Here is a 17,538-nt window from a genome sequence, read left to right as displayed (position 1 = left end):
TTACCACTGCCTACAATAGGCTCCTTACCAGAGGATTAAATTTTCCTTGGTGTAACCAATTAATGGGCACATTCGTCCCCATTTCAGGACTGATAGGATGGGAAGTTTACGGGTTTGATCCTTTCTTCAGGTGCTGAGGGTTAAGATTATATATGTGCACTTACATACTCTTTTTTTTTTTTTTTTAATCTGTTTGCACTTTTTTGTGAAGCACAGCTTTTAAAATATAAAATGAAAACTGACAGAGTGCTGACTACTTTAAACAGTGGCTCTTCAGGTAGTGGTTTGGATTACCCCACTAATAAATAAGTTACTGTATGATTTATTTTAGTTGGGGGAAGCACTTGAGTCCTCCCCACTTTAGATGTTGCATCAAGGCAGAACTACATCCATGTTAGGTGAATGAGATGCCAGGGCAGGTGGTGGGGTGGTCCTGGAGCATCCCCAAATGGGGCCGCAAAGTGCCCCAGCTTGGCTGGGGTGGCTGAGCTCCAGAGATGCTTTGGGATGGGTGAGACGTGGGGCAGAGGGTTTGCACCTTGCCTATCTGGAAAGTCAGCTGAGCATCATGTTTCCTCTGGGGTCAGTTGATGGGCAGGAGCTGATCTGTGCACGTAGCTGGGACGAGCAACCTGGCATTTTGGCACTGTTTGACCTCTACAGACCTGCAAAGGTATGAATTCTAGTGCTGTTTGTGTTTGCAGCTCAGTATATGTGCAAGTATAACAGCACATATCTACACACTTGACGTGTGTACTCTAGGACTCATTTTCTGAGTATGTGGCACCTAATTATTGATTAGTTTTGAATTATGTGTCCCCTTTGTAAAGAATTTATCAGACAACTGCTCTCCTCAAGGGCCTGAGATCCCTTGCTTGCACACCAGTTCTCAGAACTGTCTTTTATTGCTAAGACATGAGTATTTTGGGGTAGTCATTTTCCATCAAGTCTTTTGTTGCCGCTTGCTGCACAAGAGGGTTGTATCTTACTGATATTTCTCCCAATGAACATCTCGATGAGTAAAAGCATAATTTGGCAGACATCTGCCAGTTCACAAAGAGACACTGTTTACAAGTAAAGAAAAGTTATTTGTTGATGTGGTAATTTTGCAGTATAATGTGTACTGCAGCCTCAAAGAGCTGTGAGCTATCACACATTTAAAAATAGAAAGCCAGAGAATCTATGGATTGCTGTGGGAAATGCAGTTGAAATCAGTTATTTGACATTGAAAACTAAATTAAAATGTGTAATTTTTTTTTTAGGAAAACTAGAGACTGTAAAACTACAGAATAATGTCACTTGTTCTGGTATCAGCTTTGTCTGGGAAAGCAGGGGGAAGGGCTAGGAAAGCTTTTTCCTTTGTGGTTGCAGTATTTTATGTGAAAATTACCTTTTCCTGACTTTTTTGCCTCTTTTACTTTTCAAATACCCTTAAAGTGGATGGATTTTCTGTCTTGCTTCATTCCCTTCAGACCTCTGTGCTACTTCTGTCTGTTGGCCAAATGTATTTGTTTAATTTTCAAAGTCTTCACGACCTCTTTTTCCTGAAGACACCTTGGCATCTGATCTCACTTCTAGTGGGTTGCCACATTCCCCAGTTTGTGGATTTTTGGAAAACCTTACTGTTCTTTGAGGACTCATGGCCAAACATATGCAGAACAGGAGATCTCAGAGTAGGTTTGACTTGAAGCACCATACTTGGACAGAAGTTTTCTGTATTTGAATGCATTCAGCAGAGGTCACAATCAGCTTTTCTCTTCATCTCTAGCTTGTACAGTGAGTCCAACCAGATATTTGGATATGGGTCTTTGTTCCTAAGCTCCATATACTATGGTAATAGCAGCAAAAGTCTATTTATCTACTAATTTGGTAGTATAATGATTTGCTTTTTTAAAAGCGTGTATCTTGGAGACCTCTCTGGATTTAGTCCTTTCTTTGGTAGATAGGGCTCCCGTTAATCCTGTTTGTGCCAACTGTGATTAAAAAAAGTTATCTTAAATCAGTACAGAACAGGGACTATACAGCCTGTCAGGGTGGTTCTGAGGCTTGTGCTTTTAACAAGCAGCAGAGACAGTTTAGAAACTGCCACTAGTTTGTCCACGACAGGACAGGAGAAGTACAGGAGTGGGTATGGTATAAGCACAGCTGTTCCATGAAATGTGTGGCTGCCTTCTCGTCAAGGGAGGTGTCCGATTAAAAAGGAGATTGGAAAGCTGTGCGTTGGAGATTCATTGGTTATATATATATAAACAAGGGTTATATATATAAATAAGGGTGCTGCCTATGCAAATTAAACAAGTGGGGAAAGTATGCTTTGAAGCACATCTTGAAACATCATTAGTAGGACAGCCAAGGTTCTTGTAGATGCCTAGCGTATATCATCAAAGAAAGACTACTTCATCTGAGGGGAAAGGAGCCTCCCAGGCACAGGCTGTGTCCCCACTGGTGCCTTGCCTGAGTTTCTGCAATGGCCAACACGGTTGTTTTTCCACATGCGTGTAGGTATATTGGTGGTCCTTCTGTCAGTCTACGAGAAACTGGGATACAGTTGTGTCATATTATAATAGACTCAATACTTGCGTTTAGAGACTGTTTTGTCATTGTGTAAGGTTTCCTGTAATGCATAAGGTTAAATGAAGTGGCACAGTTCAGCTGCTTGCTCCGTTTTGCTGTGTATCAATGTGACAATATAGTCGTCATTTCATCCTGAGCTCGTGGCACATAGTTTTCACAGGACAGAAAAATGTAAAAAGCTTTTGGAGGAGGAAGAGTCTATTTACTGAAAAACTATTTAGACAAACAGTGCCTTGTTTTTTTTCTAAGGCTTGGAGCTGGTATTTAGCAAGTAACTGGAGCAGTTCAAAACAGTGTCAAGTGTTCGTACAGCCAGAGTTCGCTGCTAATGAAATGACCTTTTGTCAAGAGCCTGGAAAATGTGTTCAATAGATTACTTAATAAAAAGATCAAAATTCACATTTATTGAGATTAGAGTGTAGTTAATTTTGAAGACACCATATCTGTAAACATATGTTAATTATAGAATGCTTGATCACAGATGGTATTTTTTAGGCTTAATTTAATTACCCAATAATAAACATACACATCTTATTTTAACTTGTCTGGGAGCAGGTAAACATAGAAGAAGAAAAGGTTTCAGAGAGATTCTATGGGCGATCCAATTAAAATCAATAACTATTTGTTTGTAGGTCCAATTAAGTGATGTTTAAAATTCTTTGAGATTTTGAAAAGGTGTTTCTGGATTGGCACCAGTAACAAGTTGGTTTTATAATGAAAATTCTCTCCCTTCTTTGTGTGCCTTTATTCAGAGATGAGATAAAAACTGAACAAATAATTGCATGCATGGTAAAAGTAGGTTTTATTTATGCACTGAGAAAATAAACTGCTTGCGGGAAAAAATGTTATACATTCAAAGTTATTAATTGAAGTTGCATGATGAATTCTTGGTCTGTGTATTGCTTATGACAAAATGTTTTCAAACATTCAGTAAGTAAAAGTTGAAGTGAATTGGGCATTTTTAGTAAGTTTTTATTCTCTAACTGAATCAGTCTAATTCTGTGAGATGTCTGTATTTATATTCTGTCGATATTGCAATATTTTAATTTGGTTTTTTCCTCTCTAATTGTTTATGGTGGAATTCTGCACATGCTTTCCTGAGAATTGTTTTAAAAGGCAGGACACTTAAAGATTAGAAAAATCTTGGAAATTTTGAGTAGGTATATTATCTGCTTTGCACTACGTAGTTTTATGACTATAGAAATTAATTTTTTTCAGAATTATGGAATTGCTGAGCATAGTAAGAAAAGTCAGCTGAATAGTTTTGTCATTTTTATTTTGAAAAAAGTGGTTTTTAAAAGCTTAAATTACAGTATTTGTAGAAATTTGCAGGAAAATTCAGACAAATACTACTTAGGTGACAGCTCTTACTAAGATTTAACTCAGATTTTAGTTTTCACATTTATTCTGTGCGCGCTTTGTCATAATGGATTTCACTAGTAATTAATTGATTGGAAATTAAGTAGTAGACTTGTGACTTCTGATGAGGGGGTATGTAAAGCAAGGTATGATTTATAGGTCTGACAGTTCCTTTTAATTTAAGTTCTTCCGTGTAGAACTAACTTTAGGAGAGATTAAATAACTTGAAAGGAATAATAGAAAGTGGATGTCATAAAAGCTGATAGTTTAGTTTTTCCAAAAAAGAGTGTGTATATAATAATAGGACAGAATTACACCATGCTGTGCAAAATCATAACTCCTACCCTACTACCAGAAACTCAGGAGAGTTAATTGAATTTTGTATTCAGTCTGTAGTGCTGAAAACTCTTAAAAGCTCATGTGGTGTTCTCCTGATGTGATTAATTGGTTAGAGAAATAATAGCTTGACAGTTTTACTTTTGTAGGAGAGCTGAAGCATATTTTTCTCATTTCATTTGGTAAATTCTTTAACCTTCATAACTTCTCTTTTTCCAAATACGAGGCATAAATATAAGAGGGAGTATTAGCTTGTTTTATTAACTATGTTAATTTGTATTCTTTAATGCACTGAAACAAACTATGCAATCATTATTGATATGCCAGTATTCATCTGTTAATATATTGCAGCTTAAATTCTTAATGGCTTCTCATAAATCCTGGGTTTCTTTTTCTTTTGGAGATTTTCAAGACTGTGTCCCATAGACAAAGCGAAGTCATCAGCATATACAAAAGTGCTTTCATGTAGCAATTGGACTAACATTCCCCTCACTCAAGAACTCCTTGTCTGCCTTTATTTGGTGTCTGTCTAAAACGAGGAGATTCCAACCTTTCCCCTTATTTCTTTTTACCATTTCACAAATTCTTTGTATCGGGACAGATTATAGTTGCTTAAACCACCACTTTATTTTTTTCTCAGTCCATAAATATACCAAATCCTTTACTTCACAAGAAAGACAAACTAGTGCCCACTTTAATTTTTTTGAAGGTTTCCAAAGATCGTCCACAGCTCTCTGGCTTTGTTTTCAATTCTTAAAATACTTTCTAAAAAACTTTAGGTATTATATCTGTGTGTTTTTCAAAAAATAAACAAAAAAACCCCACCAAACCACGTTTGTAGCAGCCTTTAAGTAGGTATGTTCTCCTTTTAGTCTGGAGTGTTGGGATTTTTGGGTGTTTCCTCTGAAGAATCACCAGTGTGGTTCCTGCTGCAGAGGTGGCTGTTCCCGGGAGGTGGGCTGCGGGCACCAGGGCCATCTGAATGTCAGGGATGGAATCCCGGCGCTTCTGAAGACAAGTGCTGCTGACTGTAAAAGTCTAGGATTACAGTCAAGGTCTTCGGTCAGGCCTAAAATGTCACGGCCGTCCCTTACAGTATGCAGCTTCCCCGGCTCCGTGGGAAGGGGCGAAGCTGCTGGTGAGCCTGGCTGTGATTACAGCCGTGCCTCTAACCCCTCACAGCGCCTGCTGCTCACCCCCTCCCACGGCTGGGACCTGGTGAGGGGTCCCTGGGCTGATGGGGCAGTGGTGACGTCTGCTGTCAGGGGTTTGGCACCAGCAGGGGTGTGAGATGCCACTGTGGCACCTTTGAGGCTGCTTGAGGAGCTGTGGCACCGGGCAGCCCCAGCTCCCATGAGCTGGTGAGCAAAAATACCCCCAAGAAAGCCCCTGACCTCCTCAGGGTTCCTGCCAGCCCAAACATGACATTTTTAGGGCAATGCTATTTGTTTTGCTCTTCACATGTGCTCAAGTTGCCAATTTCTGCTGGTTTTGGTTGTGACAGCGTTTTCATCTCCTCGCCGCGCTGCCTTTCATGCTCTCCAGCAGTCTTGTTCATCTCTGCCCATGAGGCTGACTCACATTTCCTTTGTCCTCCATTTCTTCATTTTCCACATCCCTTCCACAGCTTTCCAGGACAGGTATCCTTGTGCCAAGGCTTCCCAGGCCATTGACATACTTGTTTTTTGAATTCATCTGCTGATTTCATCAGCTACCTTTTTCTTCTTCATGCTGTTAGTAAGGCAGCATTTTGTTCTGCTTGTATTGAGCTGGGATGTTTTTCTGCTCCCGTACCTTTCTGCCCCAGGTTTCATCCCTCTTCATTTGCTTTCAAGTGCTGAAAAATGTTGACTGTGTTGGAAAGTCTCATTAGACCATAGTAGTTCAAAAAATAATCCCCTGAAGTCCACTTACAAGCCAGCAGTCATGTCCTGGTAGAGTCAAGCAGTTATCCACAGCATGAGAAAGTTCATGTAACAAACATAGCCATGATCTGCATTAGCTTTCACAGTAATTCATTTATGGTGTAGTTCATGCAAAATATATCAGTGTAATTTATTAATGATCTGAATATTAGAACATGATTGAGTAGTTCGAGGTTTTTTTCAGGCACTATTCAGTATTTTTCCCTGGGATTTTCTGAACAGAAATATGTACACACCTTTGAGTTTACCTGCTTGTAAATATGTCTTGGTATGCACAGTAAATATGTCTTGATTTTTCCACACAACGTTCAAGTCAATAGCTCTTACTGGGTGCTCAAATACTTAGAAATCCCCCCAAAGTGTATAAAAATTCTTCCCACACAGAACTTTCAAGGCAATATGCCTGTGGAAATGGAGACAATGCTGCCACTTTTTTGTATGCACATTGGACACAAGTAAATTAATTGATATTTCCGTGGTAGAGAGGAAAAGTTGCAAGAGTTTTCCTGGTGGGTTGGTTTGCAGCAGACAGGAAAAGGTCAGACTGCCGTGTCGATTTAGAATGAACAGTCTCACTCCTGCTACCAGAGCATCCACTCTCTTCCTTGGGAGCTGAGGCAAGGACTTCGGCACATACCAAACCCCTCAGTCTCAGCTCGGTGGCAGTTACAGTTTTCAGACTCCTTCTCAGTGCAGTTTGGATGCTCTCAGAAATGTCCTCATCCCCAACTTAGCTCTTGTCTCAAAACCTTGGTGTACAGTGCTTTTCACTCCTTCAGTTTTTCATTAAACCGCCAGAATAGCATAACTGTGCTACCACAGTAGATTTTGTTTCGCTCTGACAATTGTCCGAAAGAAAAGGTCTTTACATACACACCTGATAGTATTTTGGCTGACAAGGGCACTGAAAGTTATCGAAGCGTGAACTCATTTTTGAGTCGCATGACTATAACTGAAAGTGAGCATGTTCAGGGGCTACAGGCAGGCTGATAATGTATGAGAGGACAGAACTGGGCTCTTTTTCTGTATGGTGGAGATTCAGAAAGGCTTGAATGCTTTCTCTAGAGCTGTACTCATCAAACGTCTCTGAAAAATCAAGGTAATAAAGTCTTGAAGCTGTATTAACTCTCCTGTGGGGTATATGCTAAAATGGATCGACTGATGTGCAGCTCTGTAAGGGGAGCTTGTTGTGCTTTGGACTGAAGGATGCAAGGCCATCGCTGTAAAAATGCCTTTGTTCTTTGTGGTACTAAGGCTTCCTGCAGTTAGTCTATTACTGCAGGTACTTGGAAGTTAAAAACTAGAGAAATTTGTTCTATCAACATACCAAAACTGTGTATGTTGATACATACCATCTTTTGACAAGCCTTGGTGAATGTATCATTTAAAGGAGCTGCTGCCGTGTTCAGATTTGTATTGAGCGGGCTACCTTGCAGGTGCATGCTGTGTATCCTGATTTGCAAACTGGGAAGAATGATGCTATTTTAATTCTTTCTCTGCTCCCGAAGCTCACAACACTTCTTTGCTTGGAATTGGTTTTGCACACTTATTTCAGTCCTGAGAAACCTGGAAGAGATTGTGTTGGCAAGGAAAATTCTTGCTCTGTCAAGTATTATAGCCATATTCTGATATCGGCAAGTCATCTTGAGGAGGAGGCTAAAATTAATCCTAGCACTATTTCGTTCGATGTCTTCATCTGGAAACTCAAAGCCAATGCAAATTGCAGAGAGGAGGTCACATGAAGATATCAGATGATTACAAGATATTTATCTTGGGTGCCTTCTCAGCTCCTCAGAATACGTAAGGGAAGTGGATAACGAATCCAAACAAAGTGAGGCATAGATTTCTCTTCAGAGAGTCTATATAGTGTACGGTTTACTGACTTTTTTTTAAAAAAATACGGGGATTGTGTGTCTTTATATGCAGCTGGCATAAATACACTGACATAATTATGAATTCTGCCACTATCTCTGTGGACCAGATTATTTCAGTCCTGTTACTCCTGAATTCCTGTGGCGTGAGAGCAGGGTCTGATCCTACATATTACAGGTGTTCATGCTACTCTAGCCAAGTGAGAGTTAACTGAAAGAGTGTTTCTTGAGCTGACCTACATGAAACTGTTTTAGCAGGTGTGTTTGTGCCAGCCTAATATTCAGGTGTTTGCTTTTGGCGGAAAAGATGCTATAGGAGGAAATGCCATGTTTGGCAAACGCAAGAAGAAATTCAGATCTTTGTTTCTAGCCTGGAAGTGTGAGGAGGCTGTAGCTACAAGATCAGTTGGGCATGTTTCGGGTTGTGTGAGCCCTTGGACCAGGATCTTGCAATTTTCCTGAGCATGATCCATGGGGACAACCTTACCCCCGTGTGCAGGAGAACCCTGTCAGTGCAGGCTTGGAGCATGTCAGGAGGAGATGGAGTGTGGGAGGGCATGGGAGGAGAGCAGAGGGCTTGGTGTGAGTGAGGTAGTATCTGGCATTAATTCAGGGAAGTATTTAAACATATGTCCAGCTTAGCATGTGGGTAGGTCCTCTGAAGTCAACTGGACTACGCACTTGCTTAAAATAACAGAGGGCAGAATTTTGTTGTTGTTGTTGTTTTTTTGTTTGGGTTTTTTTTTGTTGTTGTGGAACTGGGGCCTTTGGGACTTCTGTGTGCGTGATCAGGAATGGAGCAAGCAGGAGTGCAGTTGTGGCACTCAAACCACTTCAGAGCAATTTGAAGCCTTGCCTACAACTAGGAGCTGCTGCTGGCATTGCCTTCCCTGGGCACCTCGTGCTGGTAATTGCCAAAACAAATCTGTCGACTCCTGCAGTTGGCCACTCCCAGGGGCTGGTAGTGCAAGAAGTTTGGGAAAAGTTTGATGAAAAGATTAATGTGAACAGAAACTGCAGGATGTTTGTATGTACTTCATATTGTGTGTGGTTGCTGAGGAGCAGATTACAAGGGCTGTGAGGTCCATGGGGATCTTCTGGATTTCACAGCACCCATGGTGATCAACACACAGCAGTAAACCTGACAGGGTGATGTTCTCGGGGCATCTCTCCTTCAGGATTTTCATGCCTTCTGTATCTCCAAGGCAGTCTGTGAACTGTTAAGTAGAAAGGCCTAAGTGAAGTGACTTGAAGGGAAAGCTGGTCTTTTATGCCCTTGGAATGCTTAGTAAAAGAGAAATGGATGCTCTTGAAAGCATTACACATGATAAAAATGACATAATGCTGTTACTTAAACAAACAAAAAACAACCCAACAAAACCAACAAAAAATACCCCAGCCTAACACCAGAGATTACAAAAGTGCCTTCAGAACTGGCCTGTAGCTACAGCAACATATAATAATACTTAACATCTCTATTAGCCATGAAGATGTTGGGGAAAGTAAGGTACAGGGAGCAACGAAAGCTTATCATGTCCTTGTCAGAGGCCTTTGAATACATTTCTTATGCACTCATAAAAAGGAAGACTGTACCTTAAAACAAAAAAAGACACAACACCCTCCCACACACTCAACTGACTGAGAAGTTTAAAATGCAAACAAAGCAGTGTAAGGCTCTATCTGCTTCTGTAGGGAATGACATGCTTTATCAGACAAAGCAGATTTCCAAAAAACTTGTTATAATCCATAATGTTAAAGAAATTAATGTCTGCTGCTTTTTGAGAAGCAATAAAGCCTGGTGTTTGGTATATCTATGAATGCTGATAAAGTTTTTCTTTGAGTGTGCTGTGCTACAGCCTTGAAAGTCCATGTCTGTAGTGGTGAGAATGGAAAGAAAAGCGTGACCTAAGGCTTTAAAGAGCTCTTACTGCATAAGATCTGGCGTGGAGCAGCCCTGCCTCTGGTCTCGGGGGGTGGATCTGGACAGGTCCCAGGCAGAGAGGCCACAGGGCACCCTGAACCCCCACCGGGTTGGTTAGACCCAGTAATTTTGATCAGAGTTTCCAACCTTTCCAGTTTGAGAGCAATCAACATGATAAGATGAAGGGAATGAAAAGGCAGAATTAGTGATGAATTGTTGGGGGCTGTTAAGCTCTAGAGGCATTTCCAACGGTGTTGATTGTCAGTGTGATGACGGAGATACAAAAAGATTTTGCAGTGTTGTGGGTTTTTTTCTTCGTGCACAGATTTGCTTACGGTTAATGACAGTGGGAAACTGTTTGAACTAATGTGGCTGAGTGCAGACTACTCAGCATGTCATCGTGGCAAATGTATTTTTAGCAGTCCTGACTAGGTAATGTGCTAATTAATGACATTCAGACACCTGGCTAGAGACCAACCAGCTCCTCAAGTGTTAAATCTCCTCAAGGATCTCCATGAAGGTTAAGAGTAACCTTCCTGGCTGTGGCACCCAAGGTTTTAGCTTTCTGAGTAAACTGTAGAGTGGTGGTATCCGTGTCCTTAGGCCAAAAATATTAGTCTATCTAGGGAACTGAAGTTCTTTGGGGTTTGTTTTTGTTTTGTAGGTTTGATTTTAAATTTTAAAAAAGCTGCTATATGGTTGAGATGAACATATCACCTGGGTTAATTGCATTGCCTGGAAATTTAGATGTTTGCATATGATTCTCTTATTTGGGATTAATGGTAGAGCTACAGTCTTGTCAAGTGTACTTAGAGGTAAATATGCATTCACTAAAGCTTCTGCATATATTGGAGATGTTATAAGGTTATTTATGCTAATGAATGAGATGTGTAAAACGTTTGATTTGATATTTCCCTTTTGCTTCTATACATTAACTTCACTGAATCTAAAGCTGTTGAAATCTAGCCATGTCTGTAAAAAGAATCTATTACAGGCATAAATAATTTTTTTCTCGTTAATGCCTTATCTGTAAAATTCGAAGCTTCAAATTGGGTAATTATTGGTAATGATGGTAATGACCTTTGATTAAGATTGCATATTGTTTAATGAAATCTGACTAGCAGATCTCTGTTTCAAAATACAGAACTAATACCAAAACAATAAGGATCACTACAAAGTGGCTGTTGACAGAAGGCACAGGTACTTGCACCTGTATGAAGATGCTACAGTGTACTGCCTCATTCTTGCAAGTCTCTTTTTAAACATAATTTTTGGATTTGGAAGTACCTGAATTGACAGTCTAAGCAGCTAAAGTTTCTCTTGAAGTTCCGACAGTACTGGCAGGACAATGCAGGCTGCCACTGCCCACATCCTTATTAGCAGAGTAAGGGCGGGAGGATAATCCAGTTCCTTTTTTCAGCAGAGTCCCTGACCTCCATCCTGAGTTTCTGATAGACATCCTTGTTAGCAGGGGTGTTCTGGGGAGATCCTCTTTCTCATTTTAGTTTATCTCCATTTGTGTCGGCCACTGAAGGCATTATGGACAAAGGTGTACAGCGCTGCAGGTGTAAACTGCATTGGAGCAGGTGACCAACAGGCAGAGGCATTATATCCTATTATCCAGGAGACGTTTTAAAATTTACGCACCTGTGATTTCAGTTCCAGATTATCTTCATTAATATCACTTGTATACAGTAGTTTTAAAATTCTGTCATATCAGCCAATTTGAGTAAATGAGTTATGTGCTAATGTATCCATCTGTTAGAAATCAGTCTTTATGCTGATTCTCCTCTACCTTCTGATTACTACTAATTCTGTGTTTGCTGAATCCATGGCGTACTCTTGCTCTGTAGCTGTATGAGCAAAAATGTGCTGAACAACGAAAATGTATCTGCAGGTGGTATTACTCAAACAGGCTTACTACGGGTGCTCCATTTCTCTCTCCATGGTAAGCACTGTGTTACATGTGACATGATGATTATTTAATGATACACTGCTATTAGTTCATCCAGTTAATTTTATGACTTGATTTCTGTGGGCCTACTTAATGAATTTAATAGTAAGACTGATATTTATATCATGCTTTTCATCCAGGATCACTGAAATGCAGTCACCTTTGCTTTGAACTGCAACAGCTAGTAGCAGCACGTAAGCAGATCAGTAAAAATACTGAACAGAAATGGCATCGTTCCTCTAGAGATCTCAAAGTGCACTGTGAAGGTGGTTATTTTCTTCCTTACCTGTAAACAGAAGCGAGATGCAAAATGGGTAAGTGAATTGGCCACAAATAGTGTGTTGCTAGTTGTGATAGGAAAAGGATCCAAGACTCTTATTCATCTGATTCTTTTACAGCTTCAGGAAAGACTGTGAAGAGATTAACTGAAATCCTGGAAGAAACTTGATGTAGGCAGAATATTCTTATGCATATTGTGGCGTATAGGACAGTGTATTGACAAATGCATTGTTAATAAATTGCTGTGGGACTTCTAAAGACCACTGTGATCAGGGCTGTAGTTTTCTTTAATCCAAAGGAAATGTTAAAATGAATAATGGTTTTGTTACATGACATTAGAAATTACTTTTCTTTGATTTCTGATTGTGGAACAGTAATAATTTTTGCTTTCAATAATATGCTGAAGAAATAAATCCATGCTCCTTCGAAAGGAAGAGTTCAATAACAAAAGAGAGTTGAATGCAGCAGTACTGCAGTAGTGCAGTGCTAGGCATAAATAAGTTGTAGACTTTGTGGCTAAGTGGTGGCAGCTATTGTCATTATTGAGCAGGTCCTTTACTGTTTGTGGCTCTTCAGGACTGGGTTGGGTTGTGATCTCTGCTTGTTTCATCTTTTGCACCACTTAATCTTCCAAAGATGTTTTTCTGTCCTGGATGATTTCCTCTGACAGCAGCATGCTGAGCAGTGGCAGATATTTTTTTACGCAGGCTCAGGAAGCAGAAGAGAAGAGGGAGGAGAGATGGGGATTTGAAATCTTTCATCGACATTGAACCATTGTGAATTTAGGATCTAGGGCAGAGTGTTAAAAAGAATTAATCATTAATGAGCCAATAAAGAGTATTAAAAGACAAATTGGCTGAACCTTCCTGGCCTTTTTCATTTCCTTCTGTGGAAACAAAGTACAGAGTGCCAGATGATAAATAGCTCCACTCCAGCCATTCTTGCAGGATTAACATCGTAAAATCTCAAATAATAAAAACATCCGCTTTTTAGTGTGTTAACCAAACAAAAACCTTTTCTACTGTGCCTGTTTTATGTATGCAGAGACAGTCTGGAATAAACATCTGCCTTCAGAGCAGTCTGCTATGCTAACTCCTACTTTTTCTTCCTCTTCTCCTGCTGTGCTCCCCAAGGAAGTGGTTAGTGGACAGCTATTTCCAGCAGCAGTTTCTGCCACAGTGGTCAGGTACCTGTACCTCCAGCTCTGCCTCTGCCAGGGTGGATTTAATTATCTTTTTATCCCTATTGCAGCATATTTGCCAGCATGCCTTGTCCCTCCCACAGGGAAAGCTGCCCTCCAGCTCTGCCAAGGAGCTCTCAAGCTGCCTGTCCCTTGCCACTGCCCAGGCACTGCTGTGCCAGGTTCATTGTACTACCACCCAAAGGGATTCTGGTGCAGGTGGCTGCCAAGTGCAGTGATGGTTAGCATGGGAAAGCAGGAGGTGTTTCAGGAAGTATCCACCGGACAGAATTGAGCTGAGGAGCGTGGCCTTTCAAAGCAACCAAGTATGATTTCTGCTGTTGGATCCTGCTCTCGGCAACAATTCAGATGCGATAGTAACTGGGACCCGCCGCCGTGATTTTTAACAAGTTATGACTTCAGATGTTAAAATTAGGAAAGAGAAATTAAGTTGACTCTGTTGTTTTAATCTCTAGTGAATGCATCATGATTTTTCAGTGAGAAATCAAAGGATTGAATGCATTGCATCTTTATTTGAAAGTTTCACTTTTGATACTGATAGAATTTTAAATGCCGTTCATGCCAATGCACAAAGCTGGATCAACATGCTTAAATGTCTAATCCTATGAATTAACTCTTGAGTTTTCTGGATTAAAATGGTGTGGAACCTGCAGCTAAAAGGAGAAGTGGGTCCAGTGCCTGAACTGAATATGAAAAGCATTTGAACCATGTGAAGCCTGTCATGGTCATAGAATACTTGGGTTGGGTTTAACATTTGAATTGCTTAGCCAAGTTTTGAAAGTATTTCTGGTTTCTTTACTCTTTCCTGTCTGGAAAGAGAACCTGATGGATGTATTCCCTTTGCAGAGGGCTATAGGATTTTGCCAATATGGAGGTCCATTGGCAGCTCTGTAAAAGCTGGAGAGCCGTGTATGACCTGCGGTAACACAAAACTGCTGTCAGCAGTCTCTGCCTCTGGCATACAGAACAGCTTGTGGAGCTCACACGCTTCAGGCTACAGTCAGAGGCAGGTAAAATTTTAAACCTGATAAATGTGAATTCTCTGTGGGTCATTCAGGCATCATGAACATGGGAGGTTCATGAATACCAATCTCAACATCATTTGACTGAAAGAATAAATTTGAATTCATGCTGGTTTGCTTTGTACCTAGCAAAACTGTGGAGAAAAACATAACACAGGTTGTAGCTGTCTTCCTCCTCCTCCCAGCCCACCTGAGCTCCAGCAGAATTCTCAGGAGGTGTCTGGTGCATTTCCCCATCTCTCAGAGTCAAAAAAGACAAAATAGCTCTTTTCCTCCCTTATATTCTAGAAATTTTCCATCATGATCTGCAAAAATCTAAATGCTGTTGCTTCCCGCTTAGGAATGGGATGATTCTAATGTGATAAATTAGTGCCTCTGTGACATGGGAAATGGTGAATAACGAATATTTTGCATTTGGCCATTTTGCTTTTCTGCTTGTTTTTGGGTAGGTAGGTGTCTACTTCATGATCCTTAAAGCAATTTAATGGGTCCTGTTAATAGCCATGCTCTAGAGCTCATCTAATTTAGTCAGCAGATACTTGTGATAAATTAGTGTCTCTGCGACATGTCACATGCCCTTCCTGCAAAGGGCACTTTGTTTCCTTTGCAGTTGATTGGGAGCATGGAGGACTACTCTAGCACGAGCTTGGTTGATTACGCTCATGGAAGACACGTGCCTCCAAGGTGAACGGCTGAAGAGGTAGTGTCTGGTTGTCACAGAGACTGAACTTGCCCAGGTGAAGAACCAGTTTGAAAAGCTGAAAAGGGTTCAGTAAAACACTCACTGGTTTGCAGTGATATGTGACAGAGTGAATCAGCAAATCTTGATGTTCTTCTGAGTTCTGTGTGTTCTTATCAAAGGTTTAGGAAATATGTTTAAGTGCAAATAGGATGAACCTTTTACAGTAGCAGTTATCTTTTGCACTCTGAGGGTGTATGTGCCACAAGGGATAGAGATGTGGCTGTGGGAATAAGTTGAAACTAAAAAGCACTCATGAACCATGTTCAGTAATCCTGTTGAAAGAAAGAAAGGCAGAAGATGGAGGTCTGCAATTTGAAATTGCATTTGCTATTACATTTTAAATGTATGTGAATCCCTCCCCGTGTGGCTATTCACCCATCCAAGTGATAAACTTGAGCTCAAATCTTTCGTGAATATGATGATGATGATGATGTCAACATATAAAGAAGTAATGAGCAATGGATGATGCCAGAGACTCTGTTGGTTTCTCTTACGTTACTGCTTATTACTTGTGGGACTTCCTTAAAATGCAGTGATCAGGCATCACTAGCTGGTAATAGAATACATCCCTTAAATCTTCATGTTTCAGGTCTTATGGCCTCTTGGGGCTAGGGGGTGGACTTTGTGTTTATCTGTATGTAACATATCTTTGGTGCTGTTAGAGCTGTTATTAAAAAAAAAAAAAAAAAAAAAAAAAAAAAAAAAACCAAAAAGGCAAAAAAAAGCAAACTTGTTCTCATAGATCATAAAAGTGTGGAAGGCATTTTAAAGGGATGCTGTAGTGTAAATCAGAGGCTGAAAAAAGAAGCTATGCTCACAGTTGTGACTGCTACAGGGAAGCGTTACTTGGGATTTATGCAGTGTGTCTGAAAAATCATGAGATGAGAGTGCTGGAGTGGTTTGGTGTGAATAGCAGCTTCATGTCAATAATCTGGAAAGTTGTAGGCAGGTACCACACAACGAAACACAGTGTTACCTCTGTTCTGGTTTTGAAACCATCCATGAAACTGCTGTTTCCTTCATGGAGGATCTCAGGCGAGTTATCTACTTGTAAATTTTTTTGCTTGAAGATGACACTGTGTTACGGCTGTATGAGGAAGACCCAAGCATTTTGTATTAGGAAGCAGGAAGGATCCTGCTGAAGTGATGGGAATGCTGCCTCAGCAGAATGGCTAATCTGAGGAGTTTGGTATCCCAAATGCCTACTTTACTTCCCTAAGTTTTTCTCCGGAATTTTCTTGATATGAGGAGTTTCCAAGAAGGTACTACAATCTATTGTGTTTTTTCCTGCTAGTTTCATAACAGCTCTGCAATTAAAGTTAATCAACATGTGCATATAATAAGCCTTCCGGTAATTCTGTTTAATCATGAGGAAAACGTTTCTACAGCCTGACCACATGCAGTACTCATAAATTAACTCAGAACAGCGTTTCTAAGATATCACCCCCCTTCATCATCACAGGGGAATTTTCTGCAAAGCTATTAGTGACTTAAAGGAACCCATTTGGCTTAGAAAATATATGGTTTTCAAACCTTTAATTTCCATGTTCTTTATACTGGAAGACCACAGAGGCAGACTGCTAATACACTGAGAGTCCCCATTTGTGAATTACGCCTGTGTTCTTTTTGACTAAAGAAAGCAGAGGAAAAGGAAAGCATTCGTATGTGACATTGTGAAGCAGATGAAATACACAAACATATTTATCCGAACATAAGTGCGGGAGAGCTGAGCACGCACACAACCAATGTGATCAAGCAATGACCGTTTATTACAACTAAGAAAGCCCTTTTATAATGTTCTCCCGCACACGCGAGTAACATGCAGTACAAGTCCTCAAGATTGGACAGTTCACTTAGCCCGCGCTTTAAACCTTCTTAGGATTCGATAAAAAGTGCCACATCAGCCTTGCCAGGCTTCCCATCTTGTGGAACTTCCTCTTCTGTCCCAACCCCTTCCAGGGGTTGTTTGTCTCGTCAAGTTTTTCCCCCCTCATTCAGGGTTACGTTCTTATCGCATTCTTGCTTGGCTGAGGCTCTTATGAGTCTTGTTCTCACGCAGGATTGCTCACATGGCCATTCTCTCGCAGAAAGCCCTCTAGAATCCCAACACATAAGAACTGCTGATTCAAACCATTTTTCTGGTTTTGAGACTGTGGGTGTGCTTGGAGCACGGTTAATACTGCGTACCTCTGGGTGCAGCATGGCCTGTGGAGTGCTATCTGATGGAGGTCTTTTCAGCACACTTGTGGGTATTGTAACATGGTTAATTTGTATTTAATTTAAAAGAGAAAATAGCAAGGGATTGGGAGGTCGACGCACAGGAGATAAAGCCAAGATAAAACTTAACAGGATGG

General features: G+C 40.6%; 1 protein-coding gene across 3 annotated transcripts in view; it reads left to right on the top strand.

The window, feature by feature from the left end:
• FGF13 (fibroblast growth factor 13) overlaps nucleotides 1-17,538 on the top strand; it is a 266,035-nt gene that overhangs the window by 44,552 nt on the left and 203,945 nt on the right. The gene's annotated exons all lie outside the window — the stretch shown is intronic.

Source organism: Athene noctua, chromosome 11 (genome assembly GCF_965140245.1).
Source record: "Athene noctua chromosome 11, bAthNoc1.hap1.1, whole genome shotgun sequence".
NCBI lineage: Eukaryota > Metazoa > Chordata > Aves > Strigiformes > Strigidae > Athene > Athene noctua.
Note: the sequence above shows the minus strand (reverse complement) of the source record. Positions and strands in the feature narration are given on the sequence as shown.